This window comes from Oryzias melastigma, linkage group LG11 (genome assembly GCF_002922805.2).
Source record: "Oryzias melastigma strain HK-1 linkage group LG11, ASM292280v2, whole genome shotgun sequence".
Lineage (NCBI taxonomy): Eukaryota > Metazoa > Chordata > Actinopteri > Beloniformes > Adrianichthyidae > Oryzias > Oryzias melastigma.
This window is the reverse complement of record NC_050522.1, coordinates 7,895,790-7,909,451: the sequence shown is the minus strand read 5'-3', so window position 1 is coordinate 7,909,451 and position 13,662 is coordinate 7,895,790.

Here is a 13,662-nt window from a genome sequence, read left to right as displayed (position 1 = left end):
CCATATACAGAGAGATCAATGTTCCGCTCCTCAATAACTTTCAGGGTAAGAATATATATATGTATATATACTTATACACGCATATCCAAATCTATTTATGTACATAAACACCCATACCTACACACTCGTGTGCAAATATTTATATTTCTATAGATCCGTACAAAGGTATGCATATATAAAACCAAAATAAAAAAAAAAAATAAATAAATAAATAAATAAATAAATAAATAAAAATAAAAAAGGCACAATTGTAAGGCTATTAATATCAAGCAAATTCTGGTCTAGATGTGGCAATGAATTGAATCCATTTATTCCAACTATGATAAAATTTTTCCTTTTGAATCCTTAACTGATATGTCAGTTTTTCCATTCTAAATATTTCTAAGACAATTCCAACCCAGTCATCCATAGTGGGTTGAGTGGGGCTCAGCCATCTCCTTGTTATTGCTTTTTTACAAGCTACTAGAAGTAGCTGCAAAAGTTTTATCTCAGACTTGCATTTCATAAAAGGTGTAAATCCCAGATATAAAACCGTAAAGCAAAAAGGAATTGGAATATCAAACACAGCAGTCAGACACGTCTGCACACCCCTCCAAAATGACAGTACGCTGGGGCAGTCCCAGAAAATATGAAAATGGTTTGCGGAAGTTGAACCACATTGTCTCCAGCATGGCCTATCATCCCCTTTATACTGTTCTTGGTATGGAGTTTTAAAGTATCTTATAATATTTTTCCAGCCGTGTTCTCTCCAGGTCATTGAACTGGAAGTCGACCACTGAGATGATAGGATGCTGGTCCAAGCCTCTGCTGATATATTAGATTTTGATTCTTTTTCCCATTTACATTTAATATACAGAGTATTGTCTGGGCACGAAAGAGAAAGAACATTATATATTTTAGAAATAGATTTGGAAGGTATGTTAGTGATAGAGTTTTTTAAGATGCGACAAAATTCCATCTCAACCTCAGATAGATCAGTCATCCTACATTCATTTGAGATGTACGATCGTAGCTGCAGATACCTGTAAAATTCATTACGTTCCAGCCCATGTTTTTCCCGCAATGAATCAAAGCTACACATAACATTATTTTCAGTAAGTGAAAGGTAAGTTGTGAGTCCACAGGATGACCAGGACTTAAAACTAACATCTCTGTTTGGCCTAAAGTCAGAATCATATGCAAACCATCTGAAGATTCTTAGCATATTTTGTATTTGACATAAATTGATAATCTTTTCCCAAACCTTAAGTGTATGAGTCAACCAGGGGGCCCCCAAGCTTTCCATATGATTAATCAAGCCCTTATCAGCAATCACAGCTTGGATGGGGATCCTAGAAAAAAAATTGTTTTCCATCTCCTTCCACCTTGAAACATATCTATCACTGTACCAGTATAGAATAGGCACAATTTGTGCAGAATAATAATAGTTTCTGAGGCAGGGGAGACCCAGTCCTCCCCTTTCCTTCGAGAGTTTAAGGGTGGTGTATTTTATCCTTGGTTTACGGCCATGCCAAATAAATCTAGAAATCCATTTATCCCACTCTCTGAATTGATTTTCACTCACCTCTAAGGGTAAGTTTCTAAATAGATATAATAATCTGGGGAGGATGTTCATTTTTATTACAGCTACTCTAGAACCCAGGCTCAAATAAGGAATCAGATTCCATCTATGTAAATCGGCCTTTATGTTAGAGGATACTGGCTCATAATTTGCTTGACTGAGATCAGACAGGTCTTTGGTTAAATATATTCCTAGGTATTTAATGGTTTCGTTTTCCCAGTTTAACCTGAATTTTCTACGTAAAGTCAGAGGGGCTGCACAGTTCAGAGACATCACCTGAGTACAAATGTAAATCTATAAAAATCTAGATCTCCAATTAAAGCCAGTGGTAGTCTTCATTGCTGGAGCTGATGGGAAAGTGCTATTCTGGTTTTTCATGAAGGAGATAAAATTGCAATGTTCATGTCTAACAGAAAGTACCTTTTGATTTCTTTTCACTTGGTGAAAGGTGATGCAATTTGAGACCGGTTTTGAAAAAAGGAACAATAAATAAAAACAAGCTGAGATTTGTTTTTGTTTTTTTTGTTTGACTACTGCATGTAAGTTTCTCCTGCACATGCTCACAAGTCATCTTTAACTTTCACCTACTTCTTTATGCCTTTTATTAGTTTTCCTTTATCCTAATGCAGGTAAATGGCGTATACTTCTATAACGCTTTCTACTTCGAGGACCCAAAGCACTTCACAATCACAGACCCATTCACTCTGGTGATGGCTCCGCCGCCACCAACCTCCCACCAGGGTTAGGTGTCTTGCCCAAAGACACTTCAACACATGGACGGGCAAGGCGGGACTCAAACCCACTCACTTCCGATCAGGAGTCGACCGCCCTACCGCTGCACCACGGCCGCCCTGCACCATGGGATTGGCAACTCCAGGCCTCGAGGTTCTGCATTCCTGCACGTTTTCCAACGTACCCTGCTCTGGCATGTTCTAATTGGCTGGACACACCTGAATCAGTCATGAGTAGAGCTTGAATATTTGGAAACCATGCAGACACTGCTGCCCTTGAAGCCTGGAGTTCCCTATCCCTGATCTAATGGATCATTTGGCTGCCTAAACAGTATATTCAACCATACCAGTGTTCTCTTTTAAATGATCCAATAACCTCATTTTCAGGGTTTATTAATGCCGGCAGGTTTGGTTTGCATTAGGGATAGTAGTATACAGCAGGTGTGAAAGCTGAACCAGACTCTGGGTCACATCAACTCTAGACAGCTTGATAATTGGATTTTGGGTTAATGTCTTCTTTACATATGTGGAGGGTTGAACCGTAAGAGTGCTCCAGATTTTAATGTTTGTTTGGGCCACATCGTTCAGGGAGCACAGGTGTGTCTTGCAGTTCCCTTGAGGCTTGTGGGGTCACTTTAAGGAACGTCATGAAAACGAAACGTACCACAGTCATAGGTGTGGTAGGTTAATCGTAGTGTTTGTCTTTACGCCACGTTTAAAGGATAAGCCGATGTCCACACAAACTACACTCTGACTGTCTAGTTTTCTTCATTTACAACAGTCACCCTGCAAGCATGGCATGCACAACGAGCACGCAAAGATGGCACACTTTTTTCAACAGGCTCCTTGCACAGTCTGCAGGGTTTTGAAGGGTTAAAAAAATAAAACACATATGTATACTAGGGCTGAGTGATATGGAATTGTTTTATATCACAATATAGTTTTTTCCGTATTGTGCAATACCAATTTATATCACAATAAAAATCAAATAACTACATTTGTCAAATGCAAATGCTCTGTGGCTCATAACAGAGGTGTGTAACTGTGTAGATTTAAATATTTATTTCTTATCATGTTTTCAAAGTAACAGATGCACTGAAGGAACAAGATGACACCATTTTTTTCAGATAACTAAGAAAAGGCATACATATTACAAACATAACTGAAAGTTAAAGCAAAATGTTTTAAGTTTCAAAAGAGATCATAAATAAAACAGAACACTAAACTGATGTTCATTTCATTTAAAAACAAAGCAATAATTTTTGTGTTTTCAAGTTTCACAAAACATAAATTGACATTTTTATGTCAGGAACTAAAAACAAATTATTTGAATTTCTTCTCTTAATTTGAACTGTTACTGCTGCGTATGTCTTAACGTTGTTGTTTTTACTGTAGAATTAGCATTTGTTTCAGTCTGAGATTGGCACTGCTTCAGGTGATAAAAAGGTACCGGCCAAACTATGTTACACAGAATTAGATAATGCACTATTTTTAACTTTTTTCCTGACTTTTTTTTTTTTAAGAAATAAACTGCATTAAATTACTTTATAAATGGCATGAACATGCTTTTATTGTAATCTAACTGTAATTTCAAATTCAAACATGCAGATAAAACAAGGCCAGATTTACTAGAGATTTCCTAATTTTGCCTCCAGGTGATCATATTTTAAATTCTATTATAATAAAAAAAACACCTGAGACTTAGTGCTTTAAAATATGTTCAATAAAGAAAAAAAAACTATAAATTAGAGTCATGTGTTTTTATGCTTCATATCAAAACTGTTGTAGAAAGAAGCTTATTTGTTAAAGATAAGGTTTCAAGTGGCAAATAAGAACAAAACATAATACTGTACCAACAATTTCTTTTGGAGATTAACCTATTCTTGTTAAAACCACAATCAATAAAATCCTTCTGTTTACATGATATTCTTTAACTGTTTTTTCTGCTCTACTCTTGAGGTTGCCAAAGATTGCGCCACGGCAAAAGCAAAACAAGCCAGATAAAGGCGTGAGGACTTGTTTCTACCTCCCCTCCACTCAAACCAGGTCCACAGGACTTTCCTGATACGAAAACAAGCTTGGGTGGTTTGTTTGACTGCACCAGGACTCAGATACGTTTTCACACTCGGATGCAAACAAACCAAACAATCGGAGGAAATAAACAGCAGAAACCACAGCAACTGTAAACTAACACTTTAATGATGAGAAGAGATGTTCCTCAAATGAAGCACACTGCTTTAAAATCATGTCAGTTTGTAATTGTGGTTGTCTTTGAGGTGCAGGAGTGCAGTGGGAGAAGAAAAACCTGCTTAGAGTTGACAAATTGAGGCTGATGTTCGTTGTTTTTACCATTTTACTGTTATCTTATTGGCTGTTTGTGAACAACCTATTACTAAAATGTGAATAGCAGGATCTGACATAAATTTGGTAATTAGCTTAGCCAAATTTTACATTTCCTGTCAAAGTTAAGGCAGAAAAAAAAGAGAAAACAATGGGTTTGCTTTTGTGTCATTCAGTCCCAAAAAGGTTAAATCGGGCAATATCCGGAAAAAAGGCAACAGAATTGACTTTCTTTCGTTGGAACACAAGGTAACAGGTTTGTTTTGTCCATCTCTATTCATGTCAATGGTTGACACAGGACTGACACGTGCCGCATCTAAGGGAGTTTTAATATCAGGATTTAACAGAGCAACCATGCAAACAATGATTTCAAGACACTAGAGTCTCGTTTTGGAAACAAGGGTGAGTCTCCAAAGAATTGCATGATTATGTGACCATTGCCCTCTTTCACTATGACTAGACCCAACAGGTTTCTCTGGCTCACAATAAACAAGCAAGTTTAAAAATCATCTAAGAAAGTTATTCATTAGACTGTAGGCAACCTTTAACAGTAAAAGAGCAACTTGAGCTCATTTTCTACTGATCAAAATCTAGAATTTTGTCTATTTTTGGGCACGAACAAAAGCAAAAATATAAAAAGAACTTAGTGTCTCTCAAGATGTGATTTTTTTTAACTTATTTTCGAAATGAAAAGTGCAAACAGGATCATCTCAATGCAGTTCCGGGTACTGAGTAACCATCGTTGTGCAGCACAAGATAATGTACTTCTAAATCATAAAAGATCAAACTTTTTACCAAAGTTTTGTTTTGCATATAAAATCTTCGCATTCTTGAGGTAGTGTTGAGCAAACAAGACGTAAACATGGATTTAAAAACCTACAAAGTTTATCATCTTTGTGCACCTCAAGAATCAATTTGTAAATTTAACTAATCTAAATTAAATAAATGCTAACTAAGTAATCCTCACCTTAAAGAATTGCTATTTTATTTTTCTTTTATTTAACTTTTTTTGGTACTTTTTCCCCTCTTTGTCCTCAGCAGTCTTACACTGCTGAGTTTTGTTATTTTAGTTTGGGGTTGGACCTTGGTAGTCTTAGTTTGTGGGCTTTGTTTATTTGTTTTCTTTAGGTGACGCGATGTGGCTGCATCAGCAGTCTCTCTGACTAATTTTATGTTTGGCCAAGGAGCCACCATGGAGAGATAAAAGAGCCACATGTGGATCTGGAGCTGCAGGTTGCAGACCCGTGTCCTAGGAACTATGAACATGGATCTCATAAGACAATTGGATTTAAAATAAAACATGAGGAAGAAATAAATTATTCTATAATTATTTCACTGATGAAAAAGCTTTTTTTTTTTGCTGTTGTTGCAGACTCTGCAACAGATTGGGATCGCCACTTCTGCAAAAATTTTATTTTATTTTTGTCTTTTCAGGGAATCCTACAGTAGAAAGATTTACAGATTACTTTTTGCAACCAATTGCAATGTATTATCAGTAGTCTTAAGACTAAAATCTGTTCTCCAAAATGACTGTTCTTTTCTCAGCGTGGGGTTACTCAGAGATCACCTGCAGATCAACCTCATGTGGGATCAGCTTGAAGGTTGACTTTGTGCCAGAGTGACCAACACAAATGAGGGTTGGAGCGGCTTCTCTTCCCTTTGAGAGATCAGACTAGTTACCAGCATGAGGAGGAGGCGACATGCTGGTGGTTCTCCCACACACTCCCATGATCCAGTTTTCTAAACACATGATTAGTTAAGCTGTCTTCTTTCTTCAGATTATAGTCATCCTATCAACTAAACATGAGTTAAAGTTCCATCTGATGATTGGATCTATTTTCAAAGCGTTCCCAAGGATTTTTATCCAACTTTTTTTTTAAAGGTGTCATTTTCTAGGACATGGTTTCTGCAGGAACTCATTAGAACTCTGTTCTCATTTGAGCGGATCTTTAAAGAATGAATATAATCTTTTTTGTGTGTTTCTTGTAGCATTTTTGTTATAATATAGGACCCATACAAAATAATGTACGACTAAAACTGCTTTTCTGACTATTTCTTAAGTCAGATCAGGTTAGATCAGATAATCGGATGACCTGGATTGATCCAGTATTGCACGTTGCTATTTTTTGCGCGCTAATGCTAACTATAGGCTATAAGCATACGTGTCATCAAACAGCTTTCAGCAAAGGGAGGGGGGAGGGGGTGGGGTTGCTCCAAGCCAAAAGTCCCGCCCACAACCCAGAATTGTATTTCTAATGAATTACTGTCACTGGGCATAAAATATGTCTTTAAAAGCGACAAAGTCTCTTTGATTTTGTCTAAAAAGTGAACAATCATAATTAAAAAGACTACTGAAAATGATTTTAAGTTGGATTAAATATAGTTTGAGTGAGACTTAAACAGTGTCAACTGAACATTGGGAAAGTAAAAATATTTGTTCTTACAAACTAGAGCTGGGCGATTCTGAGAATTTGGGTATTGATCCAATACTGATCTGATACCAGTCAATATTTTACCATTTAAAAAAGAGAAACGACAATGTTCTAAAGTAATCCTTCCATTTTCGGTTGGGGAGTTAAGCTCACATTTTGGGAGGACCACCTTGAATTACATTTTAGATTAAAGTTATAACCTTCTCTCGGAGCCCTGGAGAAATCTGAAGCATGGTCAAATGATTTTGAGTAGAGCCACAGAGACAGAGGTGAGGGTAACACCAGTGGGTGTCATATTTTTCACCAGGTTCTTTTAGAAAATTCTATGGCAGAAAGCTGGATGTGTGCTCTACCGCTGCGTTGTTTAAAGTTAACGGTGTCCTTCTGTCAGGAATCAATCCATCAATTAAACTGTATTTATTTTAAAATAAAAACGCTTCTTATACTTCCGCAGCTCGAAGAGCTTTACAGTTAAAAGCAGAAATAGACAATAAATTAATAAATCAAAAAAGACAGAACCCCCCCACACTCCCTCCATCAACACACACATCCAATGAAGCAAAGCTTCCTCTTCTAGAGTCTACATTTTTAACTGTAACATCATCATGAAATCCTCATACATATAAAGCGTAATGATACATTTAACAAGATTTTTTTTTTAAGGAAGGAATTTTGTTTATATTTAACAATCAGAAATGGGATGCGGGTGTCTTTGTTCAAATCTCAAAGGTTGATTTGTGCTTTTTTATATTTAGTCAGTAAATGTGCTTGATTTCTTTAAGAATATATTAAGATATATGGTTTATAGGGTTTCCTTTTATCCCTGTTTTTCATGGTAACTCCACATTTGTGCATTGTGTTAACTTTTTCTTCATTATATTTTCAAAAAACATTTTTTGTTTGCTTCATATTTTCTATTTATCTATCATGTTTTACTAAAGATTTTTTTCCTTCGTTGTGTGAAGTATATTAAATATGTTATTTTTCTAAAGGAATAGAGATCAGTTTGAATAGTTTTAAATATTTTTGTCTTCTTATCTATAAATATCTATATATCTATAAATAATAAAATTAAAAGCTTTGTGGATTTATTTTCTGTACATAGATGAATATAAACACAGAACAATCACAATTTTGAAAGAAAGAAAGTATTTAAAAAGAACTAGCAACAAACTTCCGACATTTAGTTTTAAAAATTTGAGTTTTTGTTGTTTTTAACATGTTCTTGTAGCATTTTTCTCATGATGGAGGACATGTATAAAAGAATTCAGGATTAAAACTGTATTTCTCAGTATTTTTCTATTCAATTCATGGTGGATCAGGAGCTGACAAAAACATGGGGTTTGAAAAAGCTCAGGTTTAGCCTCGTTTCCACTGAACGGACCGGAACAGTGCGGTCCAGTATGGTCTGGTATTTTGACCCTTTCCATCGTAAAATGGACCCATTAAACCGTACCTCTTGGGGGTCCCCATCGGTCGTAGGTCCATAGAAAAATTGAACTAAACGGTTGGGAACCCGTTGATTGACAGAAAGTGGTGAAGCCATTATCGAAAGCGTTAATATAGCGCTCATTTAAGCAAACATTTGTTAGCATTCTTGTTTTTGCTGTTTCCTTTGTACTCTTTTGGTCACAAGTCTAAATTGAAAATGCCTACAAACAACAGCAATGGCTGGTCAGCGGTGGAACTGCATTGTTTGGCGATAGTGTGATACAAGGTGAGCTAGCGGCAGGCTAGCCGTCTAAATCACAAATGCACCCTGAAAACTGAGTGGAAATACTCACCAGAATTAACTGGTCCGTACTGTACCACTCGTTACCAGACTGTATCGGACCAGTGGATCCTATAGATCCATTAACCCAGGGGTCTCAAACTCAGTTTTCCTTGGGGCCACCGAAGGCAGAGTCTCACTGAGTTTGGACTGTATGGGGTTCCATTTGTGCCAAAAAATTTGTTATTTTGTCCAATAACTATATCTTTGATCCATTGTCTATATCTACTGAACACGTTTATTGAACATTTGTTCATGTCTATGTACTACTAAGCAATATTTTCTGCATGTCCTGTGAAACGACAGGAGCTAATGACACTAGCAACTGTTGCTAAGGACTTTTCTGACGACCAGATCCAATGACTATTGCAAATGCAACGTTTTAAACATAAAGCTGAAACATCACAAAGCAAATACAAAGCTAACATAAAAAAATTTGGATATGCTGAAGATATTGCTTAGTAGACATTGAACTTTCATATTAAGGCCGGAGGCGCAAAATATCAACTTGGGGGACAAAAATGACCCGCGGGCCCGCCAGTTTCAGACCTCTGGATAAACGTCTTCATTTTCTTTGTCTGAGCTGCCATCTGGCTTAAAACTCTGGCTGGATAGCTTAGATATCGCTCGCTGTTTTTTTTTTTGTTTGTTTGTTTTTTTTTAACCACGCAAATGTTAGACCCTCAATGTGAGGGTCTGTAAGCTAGTGGAACAGAATGTAACTAAAGGGATGCTGGGATATCACTGTAGGGTTACTTCCATGCCTACAGAAAGAGATGGCGACACAACCTGGAGGCAAATTTCTAATGAGCTTCTAGAAACTATTTTCCAAAAAATGACATACTTTTAGAAATATTTCCTGAACAAAACAGTATAATTATAATTAAAAGACGATTGGGAACAATTTTATAAAAGAAAAAATATAACTGGAGTGGGACTTTAAACACTAACATCAGTAGATGTATTATATCAAGATTTCTGTCAAAGTTTAAATTTTGATAAATCAATTAAGACAATTTTATTGGAATCTGGACTTGGGAGACCTTTTGAATAAACTAATAATAAGAATAATCTACATGGGATTCTCAGTGCAAGTTGGAGCATTTGAAACATTTTAGAAAAATGTTGCTGTTTTTGGACAACTAGCTTCTACATTTAATTAAAAAATACATTTCAAAAACCAAATAAAAGTTTAGTTTTGGGGCACATAGAGTTGAAATGTATCACTGAATTTGATTTTTTTTTCTGTAAAAAATGTTAAATGTGGTTAGATTTCTGCTCTATTTCTGATTTGTTTTGAAATTACGTCATACTTTATTTTACCATCACAAATGTCATTTATTTTTTACTGTTAATGATTGTCATCCATGAATTGGCTGTCACTGACTCAGCTTTTGAGCCAGGAAATGTCCTACTGGTTATTTGCGTTTGAAGCTCATCTCAGAGTGTGTGTGTGCGTGCATGTGTGTGTGTCAGGTGTTGGTACTCACATTAGTCATGTACAAAACAAAGCCTTTGGGGAAGCACTGATGGCCTACACAAAGAGCATCCAGACTCCTCTCGGTGTCACCCGATCTCCTGTGTTTGCACACACATGTGCATGTGTGGGGAGATAAGTGTGAGCCTGTGTAGTCGGGCGCTGACTTTCGGGGGTGCGGGCGCCTCATTGGCTGCCATCCTGAGGTCAAGCCGAGGTCAAGACATCTGTGATGGATGGACCTCTGTCTCCACCACTTTCAGCCCTCACTTCTGTTGGCCTCAGACGTGCTGCGGTACCGTGGCTGTGCGCTCCTGTTTTCACAGAACTCAGTTTTACGCATCACGCAGAAAGGAGCTCAAAGGAAAAACAACTTTTTTTCCGGTGAGTTTTCCCATGGAGATGAAGAATTTGCACCTTGGCCTCCTTTCCCGTTCCTTTTTCCTTTTCCCCACTTTAGCAGTCATGTCGCAGAACAAACACTAACCAGTCGGTCCTCTTTTTCTTTCTTCTTCCATCACGTTGTCAATCCCTCCATCGGCTCCATCCCTCTATCGGCACATGGAGACACGGATCTGTCAATGGGGGAATTCATTTTGGCTGCCAATCACAACGGGGGAGTGGTCAGTGACTGCAGACGTGCCAATACTTCGACCATGTGATGAGTGACTTCTGTCTATCTGGATCTGTCTCTCTGGGTTTCCACCTCTTTTTATACAGACGTTTGTCCGTCTTATCTTCATTTTTAATGGTCTTTGTTTCGTCCCCAGCATATTTCTTATTATCACCCAAATAAAATGTGTAAAAGAAGACATTTTCAAGGGTGCTGCTCTTTAAATCCAAACACTTCTCAACAATCAATTATTTTGTAAACTCCTGTTTGACAGTAAAACTTGGTTTTAGTTACAGTTTTGATATGACAGATTATTCCGTTTTTCCGTTTGTAGGTTTGTTTTGTGTTACACACTCGTAGCGCGGGAGCATGAAATCAAGAAATCTCACTCAGAGCAAACGGACGCTGGATTGAAATCAACAGTACGAACGCTTCTCCGTTTGCAGCACCTCATATTGTTACATTTCTCATAAATGTTCTCTGATTACAACAGTTGTGTTGTTGTTGTGTGTGTGGAGCTGTGGGTAAATACCTTCTCTGTAAGATGCAGGTCTTTGGGTCTTCATCAACTCTGTTTCCTCTTTGTATGGCAAATCATCATTCTCAGTCCCCTGAGGCTGCTGGAGAGAAGAATTATCATCATTCATAGTGCAAAAATCATTGTTTTTACAAAAGTATATGCAGATTTACCAACTTTTTTTTTATATTTAAAAATATTATTTGCAAAAACTAGTTTCTTATTATCTTTGTAGTTATTTATTCATTTAATTTCTAATGTGTTCATCTTATCCATTTTGCAAGCACAGTTTTTTAAGCAATGAGATGGCTTTTGATCATCTCCAAACTGCGAATAAAATATATATATAAATATTGGCAACACAGGAGACAATAAAAAACAAAAATGAGCAAACAAAAACGGTCATAATACAATGAAATACAAATTATTTATCAATAATAATTATGAAGATGACAAAAAATGAGACCCCAAAATAATTTTATATACCATTAAAAGTAGTTTTTTTAGAAAAAATATTACTTTTTTCCATTTAAAAAATTATGTATTTTTTGTATATAATGATGGATCAGATCATATAATAGTTCCTATTATAGTAGTAGTAGTGTAGTATTATAATAGTAATTATTCAGTGATACCTAATATCTCTATATGTTTTTGTGATATTTTTTATACTTATTTGCTCTATTTTTGTCATTTTATTAATATTTTTAAGAAATTGTCAGTTCAAAAAATGTCATATTTAATTTTACCTATAAAAAAGCAGCAACCTGAAGGATGATTTACACATTTCCTACAATTTTGAATACGAATGTCTGATTTCCAAAACTCTTCTTAGAAACTTTACTTGTATTTTAAAAATGAAACATATTTTTAAGCACTGATCAAAAAAATTTTTAGAGTGGATTTCTTGATTGAGTTGCATAAAAAAAGAAAAAGCTAAATGTGTTTTCAGGCAGAACTTCACGATAAGACAGTCATTCTTCTTCTTAGGGCGCAGCTTCAACGTTTGGAGTCCAGCATCTGTCTTCGCTCACGGCTTTATCTCAGCGCTTTAATGGGAACCATCCTGACTGTGGAGATCAGAACCTTTCCACAGCTTGCTCTCTTTCTTTCTTTATTCTCTTTGTAACATTTCAGAGCATTTCTGACCGTGTTAGAAAAAGCTACAGTCTGACTCACTGCACGGTTATTATTTCTGTGGTGTGTTCTGTAAACTGTACTTTTCGTTAAAGGTTGATGTGACAACAAACTGAAACCGTGACCGAGGGTTGACCCCGGCGCTTTCTTTGCGGGATCAGCGGAGTTTTGCATTTTTACGCACAGAGAAACGTTTTTTTAAATGGGAACTTTATTATTTATTTAATTGGATAAATAACTTTAAATGGGGAATTTAATTCAAAACAAAATAAATATCCAACTAGTTAAAATTTATTTTGAAACGATGGCAATTTCGTGTGCTGATTTCAAATTATTACGTTTTTATTGGATTTTATTTACAACATTTCAAAAATAAAACGTTTTCCGTCAGAATTTGTGGTTTATTTTAATGTTGTGATAGGAAATGCTGCATCTTTTTAATCATTTTTTCCTGATCTTTATTGTTTTTCTTTCAATTATCCATCTTGACAAAAACTTTATACCTTTTTAACCTTTTAATAATCTTTTATGAGACAATCAAGTTGCCGCGTTTACGATTAGCTGGCAGGCATTTTTATTTCATTTATTTAATAAAAAGAAAACAAAAAGATTAATTCTTATTGTGAAATTAAGACAACTTCGGTTTTAAATGAGAGATTAGAAATAAAATATATATTTAAAAATCATCAAATGTTCTGTAACTTACTCTTGTCCTGCAGTGTGTTGTTGCAGAACTGGATTGAGCGTCCCGCTCCGCAGCCTCAGCGGGTGTCCGCAGCTCAAATGCTGCAGCTCCTGCAGGTGGATCCAAGGTGAGGCTGAATGCTTCACATTAATCATGGCTCTTGCAGCGTTTCTTTGCCCTTTTATGGTGGGGTGGGATCGCGTTCTGCACACCAGGAGTGAGAAAAAAAGAGTCATCCGGAAGCTCCAACCATGTTCCCTAAGTACTACATATTTTTATTTGTTTGCTCTCGTGCTGCCCATATACTCGAAGTTAATCGCCTCATTGGAAATGATTCTGTGAACACTCAGTTTGTGACATCCAGTGCTGAAAGTTATCACATCTTGTCATTTAGGGGG